A 23,655-nucleotide genomic window follows, 5' to 3' on the forward strand; every position below is an offset into this window, starting at 1 on the left:
GTGCTATCTACAAGAGACACACTTTAGACACAAATACATAAATATGCTAAAAATCAAAGGATGGAAAAAATATATCAAGCAAACTGTAACCCAAAAAAAAAAAAAGGGGCAAGAGTGGCAATACTAACCTCATATAAAATAGACTTTAAGGTAAAATCAACCAAAAAAGACAAGGAAGAGCATTATATAATGATTAAAGGACATTCTACCAAGAAGACATAACCTTAATGAACACCTATGCATCCAATGACAGGACTCCAAAACGCATAAAACAAACTCTAACATCACTGAAAAGAGAAACAGAGAGTTCCATAATAATAGTAGGAAACTTCAACATACCACCCTTGGTAAAGGACAGAACATCTAGGAAGAAACTCAGTAAAGATACAGAGGATCTAAAGGCAAAAATCAACCAACTTGACCTCATAGACATGCATAGAACACTCCAGCCAATAGCAGAAAAGTATACATTCTTTTCCTACACACATGTAATATTCTCCACAATAGACCACATTTCACTCCACAAAGCAATCCTCAATAAAATCTAAAACATCAAAATAATACAAAGCATTCTCTCTGATCACAATACCATAAAAGTAGTAATCAACAACAGGAAGATCCAGGAAAAAAAATTAAAAATATGGAAATTGAATAACACCTTTCTTATAAACAACTGAGTAATAGAAGAAATCAAAGAAGGAATCAAAAAATTCCTAGAATCAAATGAGAATGAAAACTCATCATACCAACACCCTTGGGACACAGCAAAAAGGCAGTCTCAGAGTCAAATTACAGCAATAAACACACACATCCAAAAATAACAAGCCAAAATCAAAGCCTAAATCCTACAATAAGAACTGATAGAAAAAGAACAGCTAAAGAAGTCCACAGGCACCAGGAGAAAGAAAATGATAAAAATTAGAGGAGATAAATGACATAGAGAACAGGAAAACAATAGAAAGGATAAACAGGACCAGAAACTGGTTCTTGGAAAAGATCAACAAAATTGACAAACCACTGGCCAAACTGACAAAAGAAAAATGTGTGAGGAAGAAAATAACCCACATAAGAAATGAGACGGGGGACATTACAATAGACCCAACTGAAATAAAAAGGATCATAACAGAATACTATGAAAAACTGTACTCAAATTTGAGAACTTAGAGGAAATGGACAAATTTTTAGAAACATATTACCTACCTAAACTAACACAAACTGAGATAGAAAATCTCAACAGACCCATAACAAGACAAGAGATTGAAGAGGTAATTTAAAAAAAAAAAAAGAAAGAAAGAAAGAAATCCCTGGCCAGGACTCTTTATTGGAGAATTCTACCAAACATTCAGAGAAGAGCTCACACCAGTACTACTCAAACCATCTCAGAGCATAGAAAAAGAAGGAATACTCCTGAGTTTATTCTATGAAGCCATAGCCATGATGTCAAAGCCAGGCAAAGACACCACAAAAAAAAGAAAGCTGCAGACCAAAATCTTTCAAGAACATTGATTTTAAAATTCTCAACATAATTTTCATTAATAGAATTTAGCATCATATCAAAAACATAACAGACCATGACCAAGTGGGATTCACACCAGGTATGCAAAAAAGGATGGTTGAATATCAGAAAATCAATCAGTGTAATCCACCACAAAAATAGAACAAAAGAGAAGAATTAGATGATCCTCTCAACTGAAGCAGAAAGGACATTTGATAAAGTCCAACACTCATTCCTGATTTTAAAAACTATCAATAAAATAGTAATAGAAGGTGTCATGGATTGAATTGTATCCTCAAAAAATATGTGTACCAATCTGGCTAGGCCATGATTCCCAGTATTGTGTGATTGCCCACCATTTTGTCATCTGATGTGATTTTCCTGTGTGTTTTAAATAGTATCTCTATGATGTCAATGAGATGGGATTAGTGGCAGTTATGTCACTGAGGCAGGACTCAATCAATATGATTGGACTGTGTCTTGAGCCAATCTCTTCTGAGATATAAAAGAGAGAAACCAGTAGAGAGACAAGGGGACCTCATACCACCAAGAAAATAGAGCCAGGAGAATTGTGTGTCCTTTGGACCCAAGGTCCCTACACTGAGAAGCTCCTCAACCAGGGGAAGACTGATGACAAGAACCTTTCTCCAGAGCCAACAGATAGAAAGACTTCCCCTGGTTTTGAATTTACAGTCTACTGGACTGTGAGAAAATAAATTTATCTTTGTTAAATCCATCTACTTGTGGTATTTCTGTTATAGCAGCACTAGATGACTAAGACAGAAGGGAAATTCCTCAATATAATAAAGGGCATCTATACAAAATGAACAGCCAACATCATTCTCAATGGAGAGAGGCAGAAAGCATTCCCCCTGAAAATGGGGAATGCCTTTTTATTCCCACTCCTATTCAACATTGGGCAGCAAGTGCTAGGCAGAGCAATAAGGCAAGAAAAAGAAATAAATGGCATCCAAACTGGAAAAGAAGAAGCACAATTATCCTTATTCACAGGTGGAATGATCCTATACATTGAGAACCCCAAAGATTCCACAAGAAAGCTACTGGAACTAATATAAAGATTCAGTGGATTAGCAGGATACAAGATTAGTGTGCAAAAGTCAGTTGGATTCCTATACACCAACAAAAAGAACTTAGAAAGGAAATCAAGGATACAATACCACTTAACAGCCCCTAAAAAATATATAACACTTAGGAATAAATCTAACTAGGGATGTAAAAGACATGTACAAGAAAACTACAGAACACTACTGCAAGGAGCCAAAAGAGAACTAAATAAATGGAAAAATATATCACGTTTATGCATAGCTAGGGAAACTATGGTGGCGTAACGGTTAAGTGCACGGCTGCTAACCAAAGGGTGGGCAGTTCAAATCTGCCAAGTGCTACTTAGAAACTGTATGGAACAGATCTACTCTGTCCTATACAGTCGCTATGAGTCGGAATGGACTCAACAGCACTGGGTTTGTTTTTGGTTTGGTATGCATAGGAAGACTCAGTATTGTGAAAATGTCAATTCTACCCAAAGCAATCCACAGATTTAATGCAATCCCAATCCAAATACCAACAGCATTCTTTAATGAAATGGAAGAACTAATCACTAATTTTATATGAAAAGAGGGCCCAGATGAGCAAAGAACAAAGAAGAAGGCTTCGTACTACCTGATCTCATAACCTACTAAACAGCAATGGTGGTCAAAACAGCCCGGTATTGGTACAATGACAGACACATAGATCAATGGAACAGAATCGAGAACGCTGATTTAAATCCATCCGCCTATGGTCAGCTGACTTTTGACAAAGGACCAAAGTCTATTAAGTGGCGGAAAAGACAGTCATTTTTAAGAAAATGGTGCTGCCAAGACTGGATGTCCATCTGTAAAAAAAAAAAAGGAAGAAAGAAACAGAACCCGTACCCCATACCATACTCAAAAACTAGCTCAAAATGGATCGAAGCCCTAAATATAAACCTAAAGCTACAAAGATAACTAAAGAAAGAGTAGGGACAACACTAGGTGCCCTAATAAAAAAGCCCTAATACATGGCATAAATTCAATACAAACCATAACTAACAATGTACAAACATCATGAGATAAACAAGATAACTGGGAGTTCCTAAAAATTAAACACTTATGCTTATCAAAAGATTTCACTAAAAAAGTAAAAAAGAGAACCTACAGACTAGGAAAAATATTTTGGCTATGACATATCTAACAAGGGTTTTATCTCTAAAATCTATAGAATACTTCAACAGCTCAATAAAAAAAGACAAATAATCCAAATTAAAAATGGGCAAATGACATGAACAGAGAATGCACCAAAGAAGACATTCTGGCAGCTAACAGATACATGAAGAAATGCTCACAACCATTAGCCATTACAGAAAAGCAAAACAAAACTGCAATGAGATACCATCTCACACCGACATTACTGGCACTAATCAAATAAAAAGAAAAGAAAGTATCAAATGTTGCAGAGGTTGCAGGGAGATTGAACACTTACGCACTGCTGGTGGGAATGTAAAATGGTACAACCATGATGGAAAACGATATGGCACCTCCTTTAAAAAGCTAGAAAAAGAAAAATCATGCAATCCAGCAATCCCACTCCTAGGACTATATCCTAGAGAAACAAGAGCTGTCATTGTCACATGAACAGATATATGCACACATGTTCATTGCAGCATTATTCACAACAGCAAAAAGATGTAAACAACCTAAGTGCCTATCAACAGATGAATAGATAAACAAATCATGGTACATACACACAATGGAATATTCTCCAACAACAATGAACAATGATGAATCCGAGAAACACCTTACAACATGGATGAAACTGGAAGGAATTACGTGAAGTGAAATAAGTCAATCACAAAAAGACAAATACTTTATGAGACCACTATTATAAAAACAAATATCATATGAGGCCATTACTATAAAAATCCAAGAAAAGTTTTACACACAGATAAAAACAATCTTTGATGGTTATGAGAGAGGGGAGAAGTTGGTTTGGGAAATCACTAAATAGTAGACAAGGGTTAACTTTGGTGAAATGAAAGACAACACACAATATAGGGGAAGTCAGTACAAATTGACTAAGGCAGAACGATAGACGCTTCCGAGAAACATCCAAACACCTTAAGGGACAAAGTTACTGGGGCTAAGGGCTGGAGACCATGGTTTCAGGGGACATCTAGGTACATAGTTCATAAAGAAAATGTTCTACGTCCTAGTTTGGTGAGTAGAGTCGGTGATTTAAGAGCTTGCAAGCAGCCATCTAAGATACATCAATTGGTCCCATCAAGTTCAGACCAAAGGAGAATGAAGAAAACCAAAGCCACAAGTAAAATACCAGTCCAAAAAGCTAATGGACCACATGAACCACAGCCATCACCAGCATAAGCCCAGAACTAGATAGCGTCTGGCTACCAACACAGAGTGCTCTGACAGGGATCACAGTAGAGGGTTCCAGACAGAGCAGGAGAAAAATGTAGAACAAAATTCAAATTCACCAAAAAGGCCAGACTTACTGGCCTGACAGAGATTGGTGGGGTCCTGAGACTATGGACTCTGGACAGACACCTTGCTAACACAAAACTGAAGCCCCTCTTGAAGTCCACCTTTCAGTCAGATTAGACAGGCCTATAAAACAAACAACAACACAAGTGAGGAATGTGCTTTTTAGTTCAATCAAGTATATGAGACTAACTGGGCAACACCCCCCGAAAAGCAAAGATGAGAAGGCAGGAAGGATAGGAAACCTGAAGAAATGAAAATGGGGAACTCAAATTGTAACGGGAAAGGGAGAGAGTATAGGAATTGCAACCAATGTCACAGATAAATTTGGGTATACATTTTTGAATGAGAAACTAATTTGCACTGTAAACTTTCACCTAAAACACAATTAAAAAAAAAAAAAAAGCTGAGTAATTTGCCAAATGCCATATATTTAGTATGTAGATGGTGGATCCAGGAATGGAGCTGAGATTTTCTGACTCAGAGCTCCATACATTGAAAAACACTATGTAATAATGCATCTATAAAAGTGCACTTCACTTTGCTTCCCCACATTATGCCTCTTCTTTCTTCCCCAGAATAATCTCATTTGGAGATAGTGTTTTCACCCATAAAATGTATTTATCAACAGGTAAATTAAAAAATAATACCAGCTACCCAAGCCATCACAGTAAATTATTCCTTTTCCTATCCTAGAGCAAACAGTAAAATCGGCCTCTTGCCACACAAGTCTTACACCCTCTGCCCCATGGTATTGAATTAACCTTTACCTGACATTTCCAGGTAATCATTTTGGGAGCTATCCAATAAATCATTTAATAAAATGAAAGTGGAATGGCTTTCCAAAAAGAGTGTGTGCTCGATGTAAGTACTTTTAAACAGAGGCAATTGCACTCAATAACAAAAAATAGCTCTTTGTATCACCAAACACAAACAAGTGGATTGGTCTCCCACAAAGGCAGCCAGGAAGCATCTGGCCATGAACCAGTACGGACTTCTTAATGACATCCTCAAACAAGGACAACTATGCTAGTGGGATTTTCTTCTCTGTGCTCTTCCCCATCTGTGGCCACTGAACTAATGCAAGTGATCAGAAAGCAGATTGCCTTTGCAAGGACAAAAAAACCTCTTAGCATTTTGCGTAAGGGATCAGTTGTCTTTCAGAGAAAAAAAATTGGCCCATACTATGGAAATTGGTGGAAAGTCACCTTGAAGAATGTAATTTTGTTTTTACAAAGGTCATTTGAATGCATCCCTTTGTTATGCCAGTGTAAGGCAAGTGAGCATCAATATCTGTCATGTTTTTAAAGTATGTTAGCAAATCTACTTGATATTGCAAGTTGGTTTCTCAGAAGCAGCATACTGTTATTCCCAAAGAGGCTGAAGACCTTGAAAGAGAAAGAAAGATACCTGAATCCTGATCTTTGAGACATGAAGTTAGGAAACCTGGAGAGGTGGTCCAGAATTATATCAACCAAGTCCTAATCATTGAACAAGGAAATAAAATTACTTTGAACAAAAGTCAGCTTCTAGGTTGTTAACCCTGCCTCAACACAAGTGTCTATGAGATTGTACCTGCTTCTTCCTCTGTAATATTCCCTTTAGTTGTTCTCAGATAAAAATATTTGCCATTTCATTTCAGGTGCAACACTTGAAGACTCACACAGCAGTAGCCTTGCAAGAGCTGTAAGTGATAATAATTGACTTGAGAGAACAGTACAATAAACGTATCTAAAGGTAATTCAAAGCGCAAAAGAACAGTCTCTTGGGAGTTCTCCAATAATGAAAGCAGTATACTCATTAATTTAAAAAAAGGCTTGGGTATTTGTCCGCATTCCATAAAGTTTGGAATCTTCTCCATCTCTGGAAAGTGTATACATATATAACAGTAGTTCTCAACTGGGCAATTTTGCTCTTCAGGCGATATTTGGTGATGTCTGGAGACATTTTGTTGTCACAACTTGAGAGGATAGGGGGTTTTGCTACTAGCATCTAATTGGTAAAGACCAGAAATAGGGCTAAACATCCTACAGTGCACAGAACAGCCCCACAACAAAGAATTATCCAGTTCAAAATGTCAGTAGTGTTGAGGTTGAGAAATGCTAGTACAGATCAAAAAGAAACATCTTAAGCTCACAGAAAACTATATGCTCAGATCTCACTGCAAACTTAAAAAAAAGTCAATGAATTTGAAAACTGGAAAAACTGTAGAACCTTTCCATTGCTGAAACACCTGACTAACTCCTCTATTGCAAGAGCATAGTCATCAGTGCCACTAAAGAGGGACTCTTCAGTAATTCTTTCTGATTTAAACCCAGATCTACCTTGACTTTCTGGCAGGAACCCAAGTACTTTAGGAATTTTATCTACACTTAAACCAACAAGCAACATCACTATACACACTATACAATGCATTGTGGAGCATTTTATGTACTTGGTGACAGTTTAGCAAAAGAGATGGAACAAAATACTTTCAATAAAAACCTAGAATTGTATATAATACCAAGAAGCAGCTTTGTGTCTCCTAAATCAGTTTTTTTTTTTTCTAATTTGTTATTCAGTATTAAGAGTATTAAAGTCAGGAAGGGTGTGCGCCAGGGTTGTATTCTTTCACCATACCTATTCAATCTGTATGCTGAGCAAATAATACGAGAAGCTGGACTATATAAAGAAGAATGAGGCATCAGGATTGGAGGAAGACTCATTAACAACCTGTGTTATGCAGATGACACAACCTTGCTTGCTGAAAGTGAAGAGAATTTGAAGCACTTACTAAATGAAAATCAAAGACCACAGCCTTCAGTATGGGTTATACCTCAACATAAAGAAAACAAAAATCCTCACAACTGGACCAATGAGCAACATCAGGATAAATGGAGGAAAGATTGAAATTGTCAAGGATTTCACTTTTCTTGGCTCCACAATCAACAGCCATGGAAGCAGCAGTGAAGAAATCGAAAGATGCATTCCATTGGGTAAATCTGCTGCAAAAGACCTCTTGAAACTGCTGAAGAGCAAAGATGTCACCTTGAAGACTAAGGTGTGCCTGACCCAAGCCATGGTATTTTCAATAGCATCATATGCATGTGAAAGCTAGACAATGAATAAGGAAGACTGAAGAAGAATTGATGCCTTTGAATTGTGGTGTTGGGGAAGAATGTTGATTATACCATGGACTGCCAGAAGAACGAATAAATCTGTCTTGGAAGAAGTACAACCAGAATGCTTCTTAGAGGCAAGGATGGCAAGACTGCATCTTACATACTTTGAACATGTTGCCAGAAGGGATCAGTCTCTGGAGAAGGACATCATGCTTGGCAAAGTACAGAGCCAGCATAAAAGAGGAAGACCCTCAATGAGGTGGACTGACACAGTGACTGCAACAATGAGCTCAAGCATAACAACTATTGTAAAGATGGCGCAGGACCGGGCAGTGTTTCCTTCTGCTGTGCATAGGGTCGCTATGAGTTGGAGCCAATTCAAGAGTACCTAAGAACAACAACAATTAAGAGTATGGATTCTACTGAGATAGACCACGTGTGGAGTCCCAGCTCCACTGTAACAAGCTGTTCTACTTTAGAGTACAGCTTAATTTTTCTCTCCTAAAAAATAAGAATAATGATTGTACTTATTTCAGGGAGTTATTCTCAAAGTTAAATTAAATGGCGTATATCAAAACATTTAGGAATTAACTAGTTGAGACTCAATAATTCCTCCAAGCTAACCTAGAAAATGTCACAAGATGAGTTTGACTGAGAGGATGTAATTCTGAGAATTTTCTGTATTCAAAATGAGACAGGAAAAAACCTCATGCTGATTTGTTGACATTGTTTTTTATGTGTGTGTGTTTTTATTGTGGTGAGAATATACATAACAAAACACATGTCATCTTAACAATTTCTACATGTACATTTTGATGACTTGATTACATTCTCCAAATTGTGCAACCATTTTTCTATCCTTTTCCAAATCATTCTACCATCATTAACATAAACTCCCCCCTTTCCACCTCCCTCCCACACCTGGCAACCACTAATAATCTTTGGTTTCTGTATATTTGTATATGTCATATGAGACTATACAGTCCTTTTGGGACTGACATATTTCACTCTGCATGATGTTTTCAAGGTTCATTCAGGTAGTGGCAGGTCTCATGACTTCAATCCTTTCTAGCTGATAGCATTTCGTCATGTTTGTATACCACATTTTGTTCATCCATTCATCTGTCGACAGTCATTTCATATTTTTCCATCTTTGGCTATTGTGAAAAGTGCTGCAATGAACATTGGTGCACAGGTTTCTGTTTGTGTTCTTGCCTTCACTTCTTCTGGATATATACCTAGGATTGGGACTGCTGTAGAACTACATCAACATATTGTATGTCTATGTTCAACTTTTTGAGGAACTGCCAAACTGTTTTCCAAAGTGGCTGTGTTAGTATTGATTCTAAAGGGAAAACTTTGTCATAAAGAATAAATGAGTCACAATTACTCAGAATTTGCATGGCTTTATTATTATCAAACTTCAATCACTGAATATTAGATGCCAATTTCAGTATTTAGAAATCCCATCTAGAGAAATAAAAATTTTAAAAATTATGAAGGCATAAGAGTGACACAATTTTGCTGAAATCACAAATGTATGCATCTAAAACAAATTCTGACAAAAATTAAAATAACTGTCAATTTAACATAATCTATATATATATATTTTTATTTATTTAAAGGTGAGTAACCAAATAATCCTAAACTTCTTAATGAAAATTTCCTAGGTGTCATATCTACCTACTCTAATAGGGAACATACCTACCTCCTCAGTGTCCCAAGGTAAATATCACAAAGTACCTATCCATGTTCTAACATGGATAGTATTTGATTAATGACTCTTCCAGCTTAAAACAAACTTTATACTTTGCCCAGTTATATACCAATGGCTCAATACACTCACACACAATTTATTATTCCATGTAGGCACCTGAACTCACAGCCTTCAAATGCCTGCCATTTTCCTGTGCCAAATCTGTTGCAGATGTCATGATACTGGCTTTAGATATATGATTATGCTCTTATTTTTCCTCCTGGGCATTAACAAAAGAACTACATAGAAACTATACAAGACCAGAAGAAAAATAGCTCTTATACTACAATATGCCATTGTCAATAGACAAAAACTCACATACTTTAAAAAGTAGTGTTCCGTACTTTGAAAGTCCGAAATTCTCCTTAGGTCTCATCAAAAATTAAAGAGCAAGAAAAACAGGAATGAAGAAGTTAAGATAATTTTTAGATTAAACTTTTTTTTGGAAATGATGGAAATAAATTCAAGCTAACAAAGTGTCTGTAATATAGTAGGCAATCAATAATGTTTGATATTACTGAACAATCTCAAACTATCTTAAACTGCCTCAAATATTCAAATTCACTCCTTTTCTAGAAAAATAATATAGAGTATAAAACAATTTACCTCACAAACTTCCAACCTCATTCTGAATATCTCAGTGTAACATTTCAAATTATCTTGTTAGATGAAAATTTACTATAGCAAAATACTTACATATATGTTGAAATATGAGTTTAAATATATGCAGCATTAGTTGACAGTTGGAAATTTATACAATATACAGAATAATGTTATTTTAATTTATAAAGCTAGAAGGGATATGTGCCATTTTATCTATTCATCATCTCTTACTTTTGGTAGTTTTATCTCCCCCACTCCACACAAGTTTGGGAACTGTTAGGATGGCATAAATATAGAGCTTCAGAAGGCCTCATGAGAAAGCCCCCACAGGGACAGAGTGTGCCTGAGACTGCAGCCAACACAGGAGAAAGAGGATCTGAAGGATAGAGAGAAACATTTAGAAAAACAGCTATTGCAGTTCCAGATTATTCCTAGGAAGGATTTCGATCTTTAACTTAAGAGTAATGGGAAGCCATTGAAGCCACTGAAAATAATTAATCAGGAGAGAGGTATGATCATATTTACACATGATAAAGACTACTGGGACTACATTGTGGGGCATAGTTTGGAGGGGAAATAAAATGAGTGTGTAAAGTCCATTTGGGGGGCTGTTGTTGACACCCATGCACAAAATCATGCCATCTCCTCCTGTAAATCTCTGATAACTATAAAAGCTAACAAAAGATTTATCCCCAGCCACTATTTGCTCTAATGATATCTTGTGTTTATCTTTTATCATACTTATCACAAATGTCAATAAATAATTTTTGTGCTAAAGATGTGTAATACTTGCCCCTCCATTTGATTTGTCCATAAGTGAAGGGATTTTGTCAATTTTACCACATAGCAGAGTTGATGTCCAATAAATATTTGCTGAATGAATGAATGACCAAATAAATGAGAATTGGCACTAACTCTTATCAACCTTAGAAACATGGTTTCATTAGAAATTCTATTTCTGGTTGTATAAGAAATAGAAAAGAAGGGAAACAAACACATGACTGAAAACTCATTTATATCAATAACTTATACCTCAACAAGCAGTATTTTTTCCCCCAGGGCTATCAGTAGACAGTTCTACCTTTCTTTAACTCAATATTATAAGGACATTCAAACAAACAGAAAATCAGCAAAAGTTGTTGCAAAGTGGGAGAATGGAAAAGAGTTGGATAAAATATGGGGGAAATTTAAGTAAAAAAGTTACCCGCAAATCAAGCTTCTATCAATTTTCAAATTCTAAACCAAGTTTTAACCTAATTACTGATTATAAATATCATGCATTTTCCCACATTTCTTCTCATCCTCTAGTGAATTGGCCAGATAGCATAAAAGTGAGATTCCTTGAAAGATGACTACAGCCCTAATTTTATTTTTCAGCCTCTTCCCACTACCAGCACTATCCCTGGTGCTGAAACTCCAAAGAGGATGACTAAACCTTTTGAAGGTCTCAACACAATCCCCACTCTTCTTTTTGATGCATGACTGCAGGCCCATAAGTTTGTTGCTGTATTCATAATGAACCTCTCCCACTGGCTTAGTGAGATAAGGCACATTCTAATTATTTAGTTTCAGGTTCTGAAATCACATTTAGCACAAACCAGCAGAGAATCAAATCATGTCCTGACTGACTAATCTGTCAAGCAATAACAACAACAAAAAAATCCAAACCCACTGCCATGATTCAGTTTCAACTCATACTGTCCCTATAGGACAGAGTAAAACTGCCCCATAGGGCTTCTAAGGCTGTAAATTTTTATGGGAACAGACTGCCACATCTTTCTCCTGCAGGGGAGCTTGTGGGTTTGAACAGCCGACCTTTCAGTTAGCAGCCAAGCACTTTAACCACTGTGCCACCAGGGTTTCTGACTGATTCATAATTTAGAGAAGGTTACATTTTGTATGCACTATTTAGGTTTTTCATAATATGGCATTAATAGGTCATTTTGATTGTTTTATGTAATTTGGAAATAAAATTAGGTTATAAGAAAATACTTCAACTTTATATTAAGGAAATATATGTGCCGTACTGTGATTTAAAAATAAATTTTAAAAAACTTGATCTTGTGTAAAAGTAAAGACATGATTTCACATTTCTCCCTTGGATAATTTGTTTCAGTCTATATAAAGTCTCAAAGCGCAGTTACAACATTAGCTGGCAAATGGGATGTATAGATCATAAATGCATCATGGGAAAGGTACATAAGGCCAAAATTGCTGAATGTATTATTTCTATGTGCCCAGGCTCAAAAATGAGTTGTTTTCTAAAACTGAAATATTTCCATTCCCTTTCAATAACATAACTGTTATTCATAATAACAAAAAAATACATCTTTTAACTTTTAACTTTTATTTTAACTTCTTTTTTTATTTCATTTTTATTTTATTAATTTTATTTTAACTTCTATTTTTTATTTATTTGTTATTGGCTGCTTATTATAAAGCTCTAAATTCTGTTAGCAAATGTCCTTTTGAGCTCTGGATGGAAATTATTTTGGCTGAATTCCTTAAATCAGAAGATAAATATGTATTTAAATGGGTATGACTTGTGTCTTTGAGTAAATGTTCTGGGTAAATTATTTTCTTTTCATTAGTTCCCTTTCCCAGAAGAGATAGCTAAATAATTTTTATTTGTATAAAACTTAGGACATTGTATACATCTTCTCCTCACTTAATATCTCATTGTCCAATATTTCACATTTACAACAATAGTAAAAAATCTACTATCTGACTATTTTGTACATTAGCTGTGTATATCTGGCAATAATAAATACCATGGTGTGAGGTGAGAGTAACACTTGCTGTGAGGTTAAGATAATGTGTCAACTTGGCCAGGCCATTATTCTCAGTGGTTTGATGGTTATGTAATGATGTAATCTGGCAGTTATATAATGATGTAGTCATCCTTCATTTTGTGCTTTGATGTGGGCCTTCTCCATTTTTGCATAACATAAATTTCACATAACAACATGGTCTTTGGACCCTAACGATGATGATAAGTGAGAAGAGGGTATATATTGTGTTATGGCTCCATTTAAACCTCAAACATATGTCACATTAACATGATATCCATGTATAAAAGGAAAAAAAGTAAAACCTGATATTTAAATGAAGTCTTCACAACAACCTAGGCAGAGTTTGGGAACAGATGTTGGAATTCTCTGAAGAAAATTTAATACCCTAAAACCTCAACGTATTCTGTTCCTGTTGTCTTACTGGCCATGCTCTATGACCATTTGATAGGGGAAATTAATTTTTTAAATGTCTTTGAGTACTTCAGAGACTGAATTAACACTTTAGAATAGAGTCAATTCTTTTTAACATTTACCCAGCCTTGAAAAATCCTGTGTTTATTTAAAAAGTATTTGAGTTCATTTTCTGTTTATTGCTCTGTATTGAGGGAAATGGAAAACCACCTTATATCTCTATAACATGAAAATGATATCTCAGGACAACATTTCATTTAATTCACATGAAAATACAGTGAGATTGCCTGCCGGAAAACTAAGACCCAAGGGAGATTGCTACTTCTCTAAGTTCATACAGACAATGACAGAATTGAGGTTTGAACCTGGATTTTTTACTATAAGTCCAGTGTGTTTTCCTACAAATATTGTCTAACATGATACCTGACATAAGAATATATGATTAATTGAAAATAGAATGTGAACAAATATGGAAAATTCATGTTAAAGAGGCAAGATGAATGATCTATACTAAATGGTGCCTAAATTTTTTTTTAATGTAAACTAATGATGCCTAATATAAATTGAATGGTGAAAGAAATGATGGACTCTGAGGTTCTTCATTTGAAAAGAGCTCAGAATTAAAACCATATATGTAGGCACTTGGTGCATAGGCGAACTTTGTTGCTTCTACTCATAGCTCATTGCTCAGATGGGCCCAATCAAAACAGAAAGTTGGGGAATGTGGAATATCCACAGATATTAAGTGAGTATTAAATCTCTCTGCTACAACTTTCTTTTATGATACACATTTTTACAAATAAATATATGAAAGTAAATTGGAATAACATACATTAAACATATCACAATGGATTCTTGTGAATAAGAAGAAAGTTGGAGTGGAGATGGAAGTTGAAGGGAAAATAATATTATTTTTAAAAACAAAGATTCTTCCACAAACCAAAAGTACTTGTGAGCCATGAATGGAATATGATAATCTCAATTCTGAGCATCTGAGGACCTAAAAATTTTTAAATTAAATAAAACATTAATGTCTTACTTAACTAATTACCATAACATAAATGAGTGGCTTTAAAGAACAGCAAATAATTGTCTCACAGTTTTGGAGGCTAGAAGTTTACATCCAGGCATTGGCTGTAAGGGAGGGTTCTTTATTACTGATAGCCCCAGGCATGCCTTGGTATACTTGTCTTGTAGAGGGACCCTTACATGGTCTCTTCTCTTGTGGATATCGCCCTCTTGGTCTGTTTTCTTTTTTCATAAGACACTATTCAAATGAAATTAAGTTTAGGATGTACCCTACTCTAGTATGATCTCATTAACATAACAAAAGAAAAACCCTATTGCCAAACCATTAATAGGATTCACATTCACAAGTACCATGTTAGGACTTAAACATATTATGAGGGATATGAATCAGTTCATAACAATTTAATTGTCAATAACCAGTTACCATCAAATCAATGTCTACCCATGGTGGCCCCATGGGTACAGAGTAGAACTGCTTCATAGGATTTTGAAGGTTGTGGCCTTTCAAAGGCAGATTACTAGGCCTTTCTTCCAAGGTACCTCTGGGAGGGTTCAAACCACCAACCTCTAGGTTAGTAATAGAGTACTTAACCAATTGTGCCAATTAGGGACTCTTAAGTTTTCAAAAGAGGCATTAATAATCAATCATAGTGTATACAGGAGGTGGGCCAAGATGATGGAGTCATCAGACATTTCGTGCTGTCTTTCAACAAAGACCAAAAAAACACAAGTGAATCAGATATACGTGACAATCCAGAAAGCCTAAGTATCAAAGACAAGGCTAGAGAATCTGACTAAGTGACAGGTGGAAGGAGGTAATGTTCAAAAACAGCAGAAATGGAGAATTACATGTTGTTGACACCCTGCTAGCTGAACCTGCACAGTGTGGACACGTTGCGACAAGCGACAGCATCCCCAGCTGAAACTCACTCCACCTGGTGCAGCTAAGAGTGACTCTGTACACACCCCCAAAATCACCCAGGAATGATTCCAGCCCTATGAAAGTCAAGCACATGCACCCAACCTACCACATATACCTCAGTATCCCTCCCCCACTAGATCTCCATGAGCCAAAAGGCACTCCCTCTCTCTCATACATCCCCTTCTCTGTCCCAACACTAGTCCATCAGCATTCAAAGCCACCATGTCCCCTAAGCTGGAAACTCATGGCCTTAGTCTGGAGGCAGCCAGCCACATGTGCTGCGAGTCCATGGATTTGCAGCACCTTCTATCCTCTCCAATTACCTGCATCAGTGCCTTGGTGGCTAAGCCAGGACAGCACAGCTAAATTAAGTCAAGGTGGGCAGTATTCCCAGCTGAAGCCCACTTCATCTATAGCATCTAAGCAGAAGCTGCAGACCTGTGGCATTCACCACTGCCCCACCTTCTAAGATGGGAGTTCAACCATCCATGCTGGATGGTTGTATGGGCTGGCAGTATGGCCCACTCCATCCAGCAACCCATAATGGGGGTCTGGGGAATGGTGGTGCTCCCCAATCCCTAAAGCCAAAAGCACCAGGCACTTGAGGACCATCTGCACAACCTACCCCATGAAGCACTGTAGCAGTCCAACCAAGCACCTGTTGGCAGCCAACACTCCTCTGCCTCATCCTCCACACCATGCCCCAGTGCAACTGGAGGCCTATGCCTGCTCTGAATATTCCCATACAGCCCTGTCCACCCAGGACTGTCAATGAGAGTCTCTGCAACAACCACCCAGTGATCGACAACCCAGGCACCGTTGCCCTAACTATCCCAGCAATTGGCAGAGGACACACACAACACCCAACCCGATGACCAGAGAGAATACCCCTTGCACCCATGACCAGGAGACCAGCAGAACAGATACACCGCCACATCAAAACACCACCTACATCCTCAGCAACCCCTCAAGAACACCAAACAAGGACCTGTGCTCACATACCTAGTCACTGCTTCTCCCCCTCCCCAAGATAGGATGTAAGAGCTTCAACATGGTCAGACTGCCAACCAGAGTAACACATATGTCCAGCCTACTCAGATACTTAAAAAAAAAAAAAAAAAATTCAGGATGCAGGAAACAAATATATAATAAATAAATATAATAAATCCCTGATGCCTCAGAGACAACAGACAATATCAAATCACATAAAGAAGTAGGATAAGAGGGTTCCAGCAAGTGATCAAAATTAAGAATCAGAAAACATTTTGGAGGAAGATGAGGTAATGGAACTACCTGATAAAGAATTCAAAAGACTAATACACAGGGCACTCCAAGATATTAAGAAAGAGATCAAGGCAAACACAGAAAAAAAAAAGAAAACAAGGAAAACACAAAGCAATAGAAGAATTCAGGAAAACAATACAAGAACAAAACAACATAATAAATAGGCCACTAGAAACCACACAAAAACAGCAACTAGAAATCCAAAAGATTAACAGTAAATATTTCAGAATTAGACAACTCAATAGAAGGGCATAGGAGCAGTATGGAGACAATGGAAGACAGTATTAGTGAGAATGAAGACAAATCCCTTGACACCAATTTTTTGAGGAAAAATCAGAAAAAAAAATGAAAAAAATGAAGAAAGCCTAAGAATATGTGGTCACTATCAAGAGGAAAATCTTACATGTGATCAGAGCTCTGGAACAGGGAGGAATAATGGAAAACATAAGGAGAATTGTTGAAAATTTGTTAGCAAAAAACTTCCCTAATATCATGAAAGAAGATATCCATCCAAGAAACTCAATGAACCCCATAAAGGACAGACCCCCAAAAGAAAGTCATCAAGACATATAATTAAACTTGCCAAAACCAAGGACAAAGAAAGAATCTTGAGAGCATCTAGGGAAAAACAAAAAGTCACCTACAAAAGAGAACAAGTATACTAAGTTCTGAATATTCAGCAGAAACCATGCTGGAAAAAAGACAATAGGATGACATATATAAAGGTATTAAGAAAAAAAAAAAAACTGCCAGTCAAGAATTATATATCCAGGAAAATTGTCTCTCAAATATGATGGTAAAATTAGATAAACAGAAATAAAGGGAATATGTAAAAACCAGACTAAAATTACAAGAAATATTAAACGGAATCCTCCAGTTAGAAAACCAAAAATATCAGACAATTCAAGAGTAATACACGCAGGACAGACCAACCAGATACCAACACAGATAGGGAATTCTCAAAAATAAAACAAAACTAAAAGCCTGAAAATAGGGAACCAGAGACATCAAATATGTAAATGACAATGTCAAACCTTCCATATGGAGAGGAAGCCAAGGCAACATACAGAAATAAAAATTGGTTTAAACTTAGGAAAATAAAGATAAACTTCAAGGTAACCAAAAAAGAAACTAACAAATCTACCCATCAAAATATAAAAGAAGAAAAAATACTCAATAAACACAAAATCAACAATAGTGAAAGAAATGAAAAGAAAATCCTTACACAAAAAGAACTCAGCACAGAAAATTAAATGGAGCAAAGAAACTGTCAACACCACACACACAAAAAAAAGATGGCAGTAAACTTAAACCTATTATTAATTACACAGAATGTAAATGCCTTAAACGTACCAGTAAAGAGACAGAGGGTGGTAGAATGGATAAAAAACACAATCCATCTATGCTTTGTCTACAAGAAACACACATTAGACACAAAGATGTAAACAAACTAAAACTCAAAGGATGGAAAAAAATATATATATCAAGCACACAATAACCAAAAAACATAAGGAGTGGCAATATTAATCTCCAATAAAATAGACTTTAAAGAAAATCCATGATAAAGGATAAGGAACGACACTATACAATGAATAAAGGGCCAATACACCAGGAGGACATAACTATAATAAACATCTATGAACTGAAAGACAGGGCTCCAGAATACATAGAACCAACCCTTACATCATTGAAAAGAGAAATAGACAGTTCCACAATAATAGTAGGAGACTTCAACACACCACTTCCGAAGAATGACAAAACATCTAGAAAGAAACTCAATAAACAAATACCAAACCAAAAACCAAACCCAGTGCCGTCGAGTTGATTTCAACTCATAGCGGCCCTATAGGAGAGAGTAGAACTGTCCCATAGAGTTTCCAAGGAGCACCTGGTAGATTTGAACTGCCGACCCTTTGGTTAGCAGCGGTAGCTCTTAACCACTATGCAACCAGGGTTTCCAATAAACAATAAACAAATAGAAGATCTAAATGCCACAATCAACCAACTCGACCTCACAGACATACATAGAACACTTCGCCCAACAACAGCAAAGTATACATTCTTTTCCAATGCACGTGAAACATTCTCCAGAAGAGACCACATTTAAGGCAACAAAGCAATCTCAACAAAATCCAAAACACAGAAATAATACATAGAAAAATATGGTTAGAATGCCATAAAAGTAGATATAAATAACAGCACTAGTAAGGAAAAACAATCAAATACATGGAAGCTGAACAACACTTGCTTAAAAACTACTGGGTAATAGAAGTCAAGGATGGAATAAAAAATTCAGAGAGTCAAATGAGAATGAAAACACATCTTACCAAAACTGTTGGGACACAGCAGAAACAGTGCACAGAGGTTAACTTATGGCAATAAATGGACACTCCAAAAAAGAAGAAAGGGCCAAAATCAAAACATTTACCCTAAACTTGAACAAAGAGAAAGAGAGCAGCAAAAGAAGCCCATGGTCACCAGAAGAAAAGAAATAATAAAGATAAGAGCAGATAAAAATGAAATAGAGAACAGAAAAACAGTAGAAAGAATCAACAAGACCAAAAGTTGGTTCTTCCAAAGGATCAACAAAATTGGCAAACCATTGGCCAAATTGACAAAAGAAAAACAGGAGAGGAAATAAATAACATGAATAAGAAGTGAGATAGGTGATGTGACAACAGAGTCAGCTGAAATAAAAAGTATCATAACAGAATACCACGAACAATTGTACTCCATCAAATTAGAAAAGGACATATTTCCAGAAAATACATACCTAAGCTAACACAAACTGAGGTAGAAAAACTTCACAGCTCCATAACAAAAGAAGAGATTGAAGAGGTAGTAATGAAAAGTCCCAACAACAAAAAGCCCCGGCCAGGACTCCAGCTTCACTGGAGAATTCTAACAAAATTTCAGAGGAGAGCTTACACCCACCCGTACTACCCAAGCTATTCAAAACACAGAAAAGGAAAGAATACTCCCAAATTCATTCAATGAAGCCAGCATAACCCTGATTCCAAAGCCAGGCAAGACATCACAAAAACAGAAAACTACAGACCAATATCCCCGAATACAGACACAAAAATTCTCAACGAAATTCTAGACAATAGAATTCAACAGCATATAAAAAAAATAATACATCATGACTAATTGAGATTCATACCCGGTATGCAAGTGTGGTTCAACATTAGAAAATTAATCAACACAATCCACCACATAAACAAATAAAAGAATCATATGATCATCTCAATTGTCCCAGAAAAGGCATTTGACAAAGTCCAATACCCTTCCTTAATTAAAAAAAAAAAAAAAAAACTCTCAGCAAAGTAGGAATAGAAAGGACAAATTTGCTGCGGCTGAGGGCTGGGGCCATAGTCTTGGGGGACATCCAGGTCAACTGCCATAACATAGTCCATAAAGAAAATGTTCTACATTCTACTTTGGTGAATAGTGTCTGGGGTCTTAAAATCTTATGAACAGCAATCTAAGATACGTTTATTGGTCCCATCCCATCCGGAGCAAATGAGAATGAAGAAAACTGAAGACATAAGGAAAATGTTAGCCGAAAGGGCCAAAAGATCACATGAACCACAGCCTCCACCAGCCTAAGCCCAAATGAACTAGACAGTGCCCGGCTACCAACACTGACCACTCAGATAGGGATCACAACAGAGAGGGAGAAAAATGTAAAACAAAATTCAAGTTCACAAAAAAAGACCAGACTTACTGGCCTGACAGACACTGGAGAGACGCCCGAGACTGGGGCCCCTGGACACCCTGCTAATTCATAGCTAAAGCCATTTCCGAAGCCCACTTTTCAGACAAGGCTTAGACAGTCCTAGAAAACAAACAACATACCGGAGGAACATGCTTCTCAGTTCAATCAGATATATGAGACCAATGGGCAACACTCGCCCAAAAGCAAGATAAGAAGGTAGGGAGGGGTGGGAAAACTGGACAAATGGACATGGAGATCCCAAAAACTGGAAAGGGGGAGAGTGCTGTCACATTGTGGGGATTGTAACTGATGTCACAAAACAATATGCATATAAATTTTTTAATGAGAAACTAACTTGACCTGTAAACTTTTACCTAAAACATAATTTTTTTTAAAAAGTCAGTCATAACAAATGAGCTAAATTTACATCAGTGGACTTAAATCACATGCTAGATAATTATATACTGATGTTAGAAAAAGCCTTTGGTATTACCTAATAGTCCCATCTCTGTTTGGAATGAGGACAGTGAAGCTCAAAAAAGCTAACTAATATGACACAAAATGTTGGCAGAACTGAGACAAGGACTGTTTTCTCAATGCCCAAATGAGTGTTTCTTCAATTTTATTTTTTATCAGCTATTTTTTCCATCACTTCCTATTTGCAAGGCATGTGGCAGATGCTCTAGAAAAGTTGGAAAGCATGGTCCCTGTTGCCAAGGTTCTAAAAATGCATTCAGAATACAAGAATATGTACACAAAATCATATAAGAAACAATCAATGTAGCTTTTGAGTTCAAAAGAGAAAAAAAAATCATAGTATTTCTTGCTACACAAGAATGCTAAATGTTTTACAGGTCTTATTGAATACATACAATGCAACTCTATAAAGCAGTTATTGTTAAGCCTATTTTGCAGATGAGGACACGCTGAGGGGAGTTTATTATGTGTTCAAATGCTGGCAGCAACTCCAGCCATTACACCCCACTGATCACTTATGATAGTAGAGAGAATGACAAAATTTGGGAGAGAACACATGATGTGCACAAGGACATAAAGTATGACAGTATTTCCAGTTGTGAGTAAGAGAAGAAAAAAATAATAAGTAGAGAAAAACATAGTGCAAGCTTCAGGAAGAGCATGATATTGGAGGGATGGCAAAGTGCATCAGTTCATATAGAGCCAACATTTGAAAATGACCATGGAAAGTTAGGAACGGGCCAAATAGTCAAAGTATTGAGCAGAGCCACAGCATATTTGAAACAGAGTTTTACTTACATTGTTGTTGTTAGCTGCTGTTGGGCAGGCCCCCAACTCATGGCAACCCCATGCACAACAGGGCCAAATGCTTCCTGGTCCTGCACCATGCCCCATGATCAGTCGTTGATTGGACTGTTGTGATCCATACGGTTTTCATTGCCTGATTTTCAGAAGTAGATTGTCAGTCCTTTCTTTCTAGTCCATCTTAAACTCGAAGCTCCACTGAAACCTTGCTTGCTGAAAGTGAAGAGGACTTGAAGCACTTATTAATGAAGATCAAAGACCACACCCTTCAGTATGGATTGCACCTTAACACAAAGAAAACAGAGGTCCTCATAACTGGGCAAATACACAACATCATGATAAATAGAGAAAGAATAAAAGTTGTCAAGGATTTCATTTTACTTGGATCCACAATCAATGCCCATGGAAGCAGCAGTCAAGAAATCAAACAACATATTGCATTGGGCAAACCTGCTTCAAAAGACCCTTTTAAAGTGTTAAAAAGAAAAGGTGTCACTTTGAGGGCTAAGGTGCACCTGACTCAAGCCATGGTATTTTCAATTGCCTTGCAAAAGCTGAACAACAAGTAAGGAAGGCCAAAGAAAAATTGAAGCATTTGAATTATGGTGCTGGCAAAGAATATTGAATATACCATCGACAGTCAGAAGAACAAATAAAACTATCTCGGAAGAAGTACAGCCAGAATGTTCCTTAGAAGGGAAGATGGCGAGAATTCATTTCACGCACTTTGGACATTAGGAGGGACCAGTCCCTGGAGAAGGACATCACACTTAGTAAAGTAGAAGATCAGCTAACAAGAAGAAGACCCTCAATGAAATGGCTTGAAACAGTGGCAGCAACAATGGGCTCAAGCATAACAAGGATTGTGAGGATGGCACAGGAATGGGCAGTATTCCCTTCTGTTGTACGTAGGGTCATTATGTGTCAGAACTGACTCGAAGGCAATTAACAACAAACAACAACAACTATTAGTACGATGAGTTCCATTATGATGGCTTCAAAAAATTTACTGTGTGATGTTAAATTTTCTTTAAAGTGAAATCAGTACTCACAGAAGTTTCCTTATGAATGGAATCTTTAGCTGATATTTCAAAAGGAACATGCACAGAAATTTTTACTATTAGAAATATTTAATGATGATTTTGTATAAATATTGGGCACATGCCTTGGGTACGAGTACCACAAGAATTGACACAGCACAGATTAAGAAGGAAGTTATAAAAACCGTTCAGAATTTTATTAGTATTGAAGTACTCTGTAAGTTTAAATCACAGTAACATGTAATAATGCTACAGCAGCAACTCTGTATTTCTTTTACTAAGACTGAAAATAAGTCAAATAATTGAATAAAATATTCAGCACTAGGTTTTTCCAGATTTTTTAATGTTGAAACAGAAGACTAATTCTTTACTATATGCATCATTGCTTCCAAGCAAAATCTAATAAATGGAGTTCACCTTTTTCCGTATTTCTCAAGTTTGTCATGCTAACTGGTACTTTGTGTGGTAAAGGGGTTAGGTGTGCTGTCCCTGGTATTCTTGAACTCACTTCCAAAATGCAAGCCCCTATCACATACAGAGTGCTATGCTATGAATGGTTTAACAATTCACCACAATTTTTCAATCTATTATAAATTTCATTGTATAATTCAAAATGATTTTGAAAAACTTTCCAAGGATTCATTATGCTTTGCAAAAAAATGTTACTGCCTTTGAAGATACCCTTTGTGG

Source organism: Loxodonta africana, chromosome 2 (assembly GCF_030014295.1).
Source record: "Loxodonta africana isolate mLoxAfr1 chromosome 2, mLoxAfr1.hap2, whole genome shotgun sequence".
Lineage (NCBI taxonomy): Eukaryota > Metazoa > Chordata > Mammalia > Proboscidea > Elephantidae > Loxodonta > Loxodonta africana.